This window comes from Asparagus officinalis, chromosome 1 (genome assembly GCF_001876935.1).
Source record: "Asparagus officinalis chromosome 1, Aspof.V1, whole genome shotgun sequence".
NCBI lineage: Eukaryota > Viridiplantae > Streptophyta > Magnoliopsida > Asparagales > Asparagaceae > Asparagus > Asparagus officinalis.
The window spans coordinates 3,468,466-3,476,855 of NC_033794.1; the positions used below are offsets into that span (position 1 = coordinate 3,468,466).

An 8,390-nucleotide genomic window follows, 5' to 3' on the forward strand; every position below is an offset into this window, starting at 1 on the left:
ACGCCGACGCCGACGCCTCCCCTGCAGCGCTCCCTCGACGCCGACGTCGACGCCTCCTCTCGAAGACCCTCCTCCTCCCTCTCTCGACGCCGACGCCGACGCCCCGTCGAAGCCGCTTCATCCTCTCTCTCTCGACGCCGACGCTGGTAAAAACCCTAACAATCTCTCTCGATCTCTCCCTCGATCCCTATGTTTGGATTGTGCTAAAATTAGAGATGGATGAATTTTTTTGGTGATGATTTTTTGGAGATGGATATATATGTTTTGAACTGAGTTATGATTTAGTTTGCATCATGCAGCTCTGCAGTGATTTCGTTTGTTTTTAAATTGTGGTTATTGTCGTATGATCCGTGTTTTATTTTTTCTGATGTTCCATTATTGTCGTATGCTTCCTTTTTCAGCTTGTGGTTATTGTCGTATGATCCGTGTTTTATTTTTTCTGATGTTCCATTATTGTCGTATGCTTCCTTTTTCAGCTTGTGGTTATTGTCGTATGATCCGTGTTTTATTTTTTCTGATGTTCCATTATTGTCGTATGCTTCCTTTTTCAGCTTGTGGTTATTGTCGTATGATCCGTGTTTTATTTTTTCTGCTGTTCCATTATTGTCGTATGCTTCCTTTTTCAGCTTGTGGTTATTGTCGTATGATCCGTGTTTTATTTTTTCTGCTGTTCCATTATTGTCGTATGCTTCCTTTTTCAGCTTGTGGTTATTGTCGTTTTATTTTCTGTTTACTTACAAACAAGAAAATGTATCAAATTTGTGAGAGTTTATTTGAAATTTGGAAGGGCTTGTTTGTGGCTGTTGTTTATTTGAGTTTATTTGAGAATAATCAAATGCTGGCCATGTCTAACGAGTTTGCCTGCTGTTGTTGCTGCTTGTAATTTGTGATATTCATTGTTCTTATAATGTTGTTGCTGCTGGACATGTACTTGAGAAGTCAACGAAGCTCATTTGTAATGTTGTGTATGGTTCTTTCATTGTTCTTGTAATGTTTTTGCTGTTGGACATGTACTTGAGTTTATTTGGAAGGGCTTGTAATGTTGTTGCTGCTGGACATGTACTTGAGAAGTCAACGAAGCTCATTTGTGATATTCATTGTTCTTGTACTTGAGAAGAAAATACAGGATAACATGTACATCTATAGAATTTGTGTTGAAATGAAAATTCACTGCCAGCTCTGACTCTGATGCTTCCAGTTTCCACCCCCTGATACTCTAGAACTTAGTACAGCACTGCGCCAATGCAGCTTAATAGCTTCAACTTATAATAAGCACAAATCCAATAACATCAAACTGATAACAAAGAGATATTATAGACAAAGAGCTCATGGTGCGATCTTTTGAGCTGTTGATATCATAAGCCTTTGCCCAAGCTTTCATCTGCAGAAAATGCATGAAACGAAATCAAATGGCCAAAATATATGACAGCTGACTTATAAACCAGTTCTTTGATCAAATGCAGGCACAGTTCAAGAACTTATCAGCTCATAAGCCTTTGCCCAAGCTTTCATCAGCAGAAAATGCATGAAACAAAATCAAATGGCCAAAATATATGACAGCTGACTTATAAACCAGTTCTTTGATCAAATGCAGGCACAGTTCAAATGTAGCTAAGATTGCCTGAATACATCAGCACAAATGTAGCAAATGATAAACACATATGCAGCACAAATGTATCGACCATAATATAATACATCCAATAACTCTCACAAATTAGAGACATTTTCTTGTTTCAAAATAGAAATAGTTACAACAAAACTCATTGTTGATACATTCAGACTTCATGCTTGGATTTTTTCAAATTGCCACAATTGCTCGAACCACCCACGTGCATGTGAAAGCTAAACTGCCACCTGAAATGATTCATAAAGTCTGGTTACACAGGAGTAGAAAATAAATAAAAGATAATTAGATTGTTCTATGTTATATGTTGACTCATGCATGGAACCAATTATTATATGCTTGAAAGCGAAACAGAAAATGGAAGCAATTTAGGAAATTTAACAAAGCTAAATTGCTACAATATGCCCCTCTTAATAAGTTGTGATATCTAAGCGGAGGGTAATGCTATATATTATCTCGGAAAACTAAATTGAACATTAATGCGGCTACCATATGACCGTCGCAAAAGGGGAACAAATTCCGACATACTTACATGAACAAATCCATGCATGTGGAGCTCAAGAATCCAGACATATTTTCGTTTAGCTGCAAATCACATGACAAATTAATCATATAATTGTACCAAGGAAAAATTATGTATTATGAACTTTCATGAAAAAAATATAAACTTCATGGTTCTCAAGTTGGTGCATTCCAATTGCATCTATAGATTTAGTTGCAAGTACAAAACAGGCCTGGACTCTATAACATGTAGGTTTCAGAAATCAAACACTCCAGAGGTTGCATTTATCATTTTGGAGGTAAAAAAATTAGTGCATCACCAAAAATTATTACATCACCAAAAATCACTTTAAATCCCTACAAACAGATCTTACACAGTGTAAGAAATAGATGTAAACAAGCAGGCTACACCCTTTATCGGTTGCATTTATCAACTAGATAGCATAATTAGGATACTCAACTAGATAGCATAAGAAATAGATCATGAACTGGCTGTCACTAATAATTCCCCAAAGTAGGATTAATATAATCAAACCCGTTCAAATCCACAATCATCACTTGCTAGACCATCTCAAATAGAATTTCAACACAATTAATTCAACAACAAATTCACAGCAAAGACTCAATTCTCAAAAACAAAGTCGACCTCAAATGAAATTTTAAACCCCTGCAAGCACACAGATAAACCCAAAAGAAACTCCTAACCTCAAATGAAATTTTAAAAATAGTAAACAAAGTCTATAAGCAAGCAGAAACCAGTTTTATCACCGTCCTCGTCTATGTTTGTTGATTTTTTTCTTAATTAACTAGGTCAATCTAGAGAGGGATTAAGAGGGATAAGCTAAAATTTTTCCTGACAGGGATATCGGGGCTGGGGTTGGCGGCTCGATCTCACGGTTGTTGATTTGGGAGGAGGACAGGGGGAGGGGAGATCTCGCGGCGGCTTGGTCGGCTCGAGAGAGGGATCAAGATGGAACTCACGGCGGCTTGGTCGGCTCGATCTCGCGGAAGAGATGAGAAGGAGGGAAGGGGGGCTGGTGGTGGCGCACACAGAACGGGGGGCTGGAGGCTCTCAAAAGGCGGCGGCTCAGAGGGGACTCGCGGCGGAGAACTCGCTGCAGATTTGAGAGCGGCTCAGAGGGGAATCAAAGAGGGCTTGGAGCGGAGATCCCTCGCGGCGGCTTCGATTTGGGGCGAGGACGGGGGGAGCGGATCTTCGGTTTTTTCGTGCTCAGATTTGAGAGAGATTTGGGGAGAAGATAGAGATTTGATGAGAGAGAGAGAGAAGGTCACGGAGGACACACACACACACACACACACACACACACACACACACATATATATATATATGGTTGGAATCTATTTAAAAGGGATGTCCAAAAGCTAAATAAAGGGTTGAACTCATCTTGTGAGTCCACGATATAGAGTCACCATCTTACAATAGGCGAAACGACTTCAATTGGTACAACATGAAAGGCAACATACATCGCCGAGTATGAACACTATGGCAATATACATGACCTTTAATGTGGAACAATATAAAATCATCCCTACTGCTTTTAGATGCGTTCTGTCCAAGCAAAACAACATCTTTTAGTGTCGATCCTCTCAAATGAGAATACCGGCTCTTCCCGACTACCTCTCGAAGGATAGCAAACGAGGATTTACACACATGATTCATAAAATATTGGATTTAAATCAACAAAAGTGGAGAAAATGTAACTCTATGTGAAGCGACAATGGGCTCCACCCTATCGACGGCATGAGAGACGGATCTACCCCTCGGGATACGAGATCTCTTCGGTGACATGATCAAAGTCAGATTTTTATCAAAAAATCCTACAAAAAAGGTTAGAATTTTGGGGTTAAAGCCTGTCAAATCACAGATAATACCCAAAATGCAACTATTGGGTTCGAATTTTACCTAAAATCAAAGGAAGAGAAGAACCCCGAGAGAAGAAGGCTCAGATCTGAGAAAGAGAGGCAAAACCCTAGAATCCCACGAATGAAATCCACCCAAATTCGAGCAAAAGGGAATGAGAATGGGTTGAAGAACACTTGGACTAGGATTTAAAGAGGTTTTGAACTTAGAAGGGGCGGAAGAATGAGGTTGAAAAGCCCCGAGGGTCGTGTTTTATAACCCACTAGAAGCTCCTCGACTGCCCGCTTCCGAGACAGTCGTGACTGTCTCACATTTCCGAGACATTCACAACTGTCTCAAAAGAAGAAGTAATCCCTACCCTTCCAAGACAGTTACGACTGTCTCGGAAGAAGAAGTAATCCCCACATTTCCGAGACAGTTATAACTGTCTCGGAAGAAGGATCAACACCAAACATTTCCGAGACACTTACAACTATCTTGGAAGAAGGGATGACCCAACACGTCGTCAATGGCATTTGTGAAGCATTCTCGACCCATTTTTGGCATATTTGAACACTCTGATGAGTATATGAGTATAAAATTCATCTCCTTGAATCTCCTAATGGGTACATGGGGTTAAACTGGTTCCCGAAAACTCCAAGGAGTACACGAGTATAAACTGATTCTCCACACTCCAACGCCTTAAGAGCCTAAACTGTATAGATTCCAGTTAACATATGGGTATAAACTGTGTTTCTATCGCAATGAAGGTTGACACCAGTAAAAGCATCGATAACTATGCCAAGTCGAAGGATAATTCATGGGAATTCATACATAATTTAGATATTAATTTTTGAACAAGATGAGTAGTTCATCGTTGATTCAATGGCACAAGCTAAATTCAACAATCAACACAAGAACTTCAGTTCAAGATTTCGACAACGGTTAAGCGATAAACGCAACACCGGGAAAATTTTAGCTATCCGACAAAAACTAAATAGACTAAAATATGGAGAAGTTGACGAATCAAAGTAGGAGTGTATCATATCCAAAGTATTCCAGACTCCTCTATAAAAAATTAAGGCTGAAACACTTTGGAGGGGGTGTCTGTAGGCGTCAAAAATTACCTATAGATCATCGTATGTAGCTCAAGACAGAGAGAAGGCGATAAACTACATCATCTAAGTTGCAACTATCTCAAAAATAGGAAGCTGACCACGTTTCCGAGACAGTTGTAACTGTCTCGGAATTGGGAAGCTCATCATGCTTCCGAGACAATTACAACTGTCTCGGAAATAGAAGTTCCCCGGTGTGACTTATTTTCAACTTTCATCTTCAGTTACAGTTCCTAAAGACTATAAATACCCCCTAAGACCATTACTGACGAGGAGCCAAGCAGAGAGAGCAAATTGAACAAAGAACATGAGCATTTTGGAGCGTTCTTAACAAGAGAGAGAGAGTCTTCATAAAATTCGAGTGCAAACAGTAACTTTGAGATTCCTTAAGATCTAAGTTTCGACTTGATCTTGAGAAGAGTGTTCATCTTACATCGATAAGATATTCACTTAACTTTTTCTTACTTTTAAACGAAGCAAGAATCCAAATTATCTTCACGATTCAATCAGAATCTGTGAATCGGTGGTCCACGGGCTAACGCACCCCTGGCACAGGCAAAGATCCCGCGCAAGCAGTGATCCAAACAATAATCTTGCGTGTGTTTTTAAGGAGTTTGTAATTTAATTTTTGTTGTAAAGAGTAGTTTTACAAAGCATGAAGCTTACTCTTCTGTATTCATTATAATCGATAAATAGTTATAATGAATTCTACAACAGAACTTGTTCCTGACGCAAACATGGAGCTGCATCGATCTCCACCACCTGCGATATTTCCTCCGTCAGGACGTTCTCCACCTGATGAGAGCTAGGAAGTTTCAAGATAGAAGCCTCATTATAGACATTAAAAAATGCCAAAATTCAAAAGGTGAAAAGAGAGGTCAGGGAAACGAACCCCTTTTCAATCAGAAACTAGGTTCATTGTTTAGAAAAGATCAACCTCGAGAACGAGAGTCGCCATGCAGCAGAACTCAACATCGAAAGATAAAGTTCATTATTGAATGAAACGGATCTACGAGACTCGGAGCTCGTCATTGGATACGAGGTTCGAGGTTCGCTAGTGAATACGAGACTTGAAGCTCATCATTGGATACAAGGTTCGAAGTTCACTAGTGGATACGGGGTTCGAAGCTCGTCATTGGATACGAGTTAGACTCTAGCTGTCAGCGATGAATCTCGTCATTGGATTCGAGGTTTGGAGTTCATTATTAAAGATGAAGTTCGTCAGTGAAGACAAAGCTCACGAGGCTCGCCAAGCAGCGAGGCTCGACATCAAAGACGAGGTTTGCTAACGCAGTGAAGTTCGTCACCCGCATTAAATCAGGCTGTAACGGTCATAAAGACCCAGTCAGCCACGTGGACTAAATTCAAGGAGTCAGTTACGCCACGACTTCACAATTTTAGCGCATCAGTTATGCCCACGACTCTACTATTGTAGCACGTCGGTTACGTGCTCAAACTCCTATAAATAGCCATCGATGGCTACAGAGAAAGGGGTTGGTTGATTACTCTGAATTGGATAATTTCAAGTTTAGACTTAGAGAAGCATCAGAGTTTAAAGTTTCTACACGTCAATCCGTAGTTCGAACCTCGATTCCAGCCGGTTAACCTACGTCAGAAGCTCTTACGATCTTGGTCTGATCGTCAACGGAAGGTAAGCTCGACTCAAGCATCGGGGGAAGCATCCTTTCGCCACCTAGAACCTACGTTAAACAAAAGAAAAGTTGAATTAATCTTCTCTTCATCTGTAATCGAGAGAGAGCGTGAGTGATTGTAAGGGTTTCGTACCAAGTGATCGAACCCATTTCTTAAAACAAGAAAATCAATCCCAACATCAATTTTTTAACCCTATAGACAATGGAGACCACAGTAGGAGCAGCTATTCTCTCCGACGAGATGGTGGTGGCACAATCAGATAAGATTGTAGTGAGAACAAACGTTAAAACTCTGGTCATCGAATTTGACCAGTCCAAATACGAGGAGTACCTCTCCTCTGGTAAGTCTAGTCCCACGAAGGCACGAAAGTGTCGTCGAGTCTCGTATGAGACTTCAGCCCAAGTGGCTTCTGATGATTCAACTCGAGTTATCTCGAGGAAAAGTCCAAGCCCCTCAAAGAGGAGGCTCTAGTAATTAGCCGTCAGTCTAAGAAATGGGTTGTCAAGCAACCTAGCCGAACTTCGGCTTCTACCAGCCAAATTACGGCTCTTGATAACGAACCACGCCCAGCTTCGGCTGAGGCAAAAGTTTCTGTTATTCCATTGTCGAGACGTGCTCGACAGCGTCAGCGTCAGAACCAAGCTCGCTGTAGGTCTCAAGCTTTGGTCTCGCTAGATGATTTTCATTATAGACCAAAGGTTAATCAACCTAAGGTTAACAAGTCTGACGAGGGTCAGGTGAATGAGGAACGTCCAAAAGACGGACCTCATCCTCATACCCTAGTAGACTCAGAACACGAACCTCATCCTCAAAAAGAGGTTCAACATAATCAACAAGCGGTTCATACCGAGGTTCATCAAGAAAATGAACCTTAAATTAAGAACCGACTGAGAAGACGAACTCACCAAACTCGTTCTAATAATGAACCTCGTCATGCAAATGATGGAGTTTGTCAACTTACCCAAGACTGTCAACCTCTATCATTTAGAGGGTCTCGCTCGGGTAAAACCAAGATGATGGAGTCGACTGAGGGTTGCCCAGCTGGCGACCTTTGGGATTATCTCACGCGTAAGCGCAGCATGAGCCAAATGCAATCACATTGCTATTGTGAGAAGCTCATATCTGTAGTGCTTTCCCAATGTCCATGTGGGGAGTTGACACATAAATCTTCAGTCTTCGAATGATTGACTGAATTTCCAATGGTCTCATCATCAAGAAGAAGACGCATTCGTCCAAAGAAATAAGCATCCAAGGATCGCCACATTGAAGTGACGATCAACATGGCCAGCAAGGGTAAAAGCAAAATCTCAGCTGATGATTCAGAGTCTTCTAATTTTGAAAGATCTCTCGGATTACGAGAGGCACTTAGTGAAAGCCAGAGTGTTTATCAACATACTCGTTCTTGTACTGGGGCAATGATCCCATTAGACTACCGCAAACTAGCGGGTTTATCCAGCGGTGTTGGTGAAGAACTTGAAAATTCAGCCATTGTTACTTCCCAGCCCTCCAACACTGACCAAAGTGAGCAAGCAAGTGCTCACATGACAGGAAGAGAGGAAGAACTTTCATGGTAGCTGGAAGATCAATAATCTACCATCCTGAAGCAGCAGGAGTCCATCAGACGACTGGAAGCGAT

The 8,390-nt window shown here is 41.1% G+C and overlaps 1 long non-coding RNA gene across 1 annotated transcript; it reads right to left on the reverse strand.

Moving 5' to 3' along the window:
- LOC109829649 lies at nt 1,566-2,234 on the reverse strand. Its single transcript, XR_002244104.1, has 2 exons — nt 2,157-2,234; nt 1,566-1,854 (listed from the first exon to the last, which is right to left on the reverse strand). It is a non-coding gene; the product is annotated as an uncharacterized LOC109829649 (long non-coding RNA).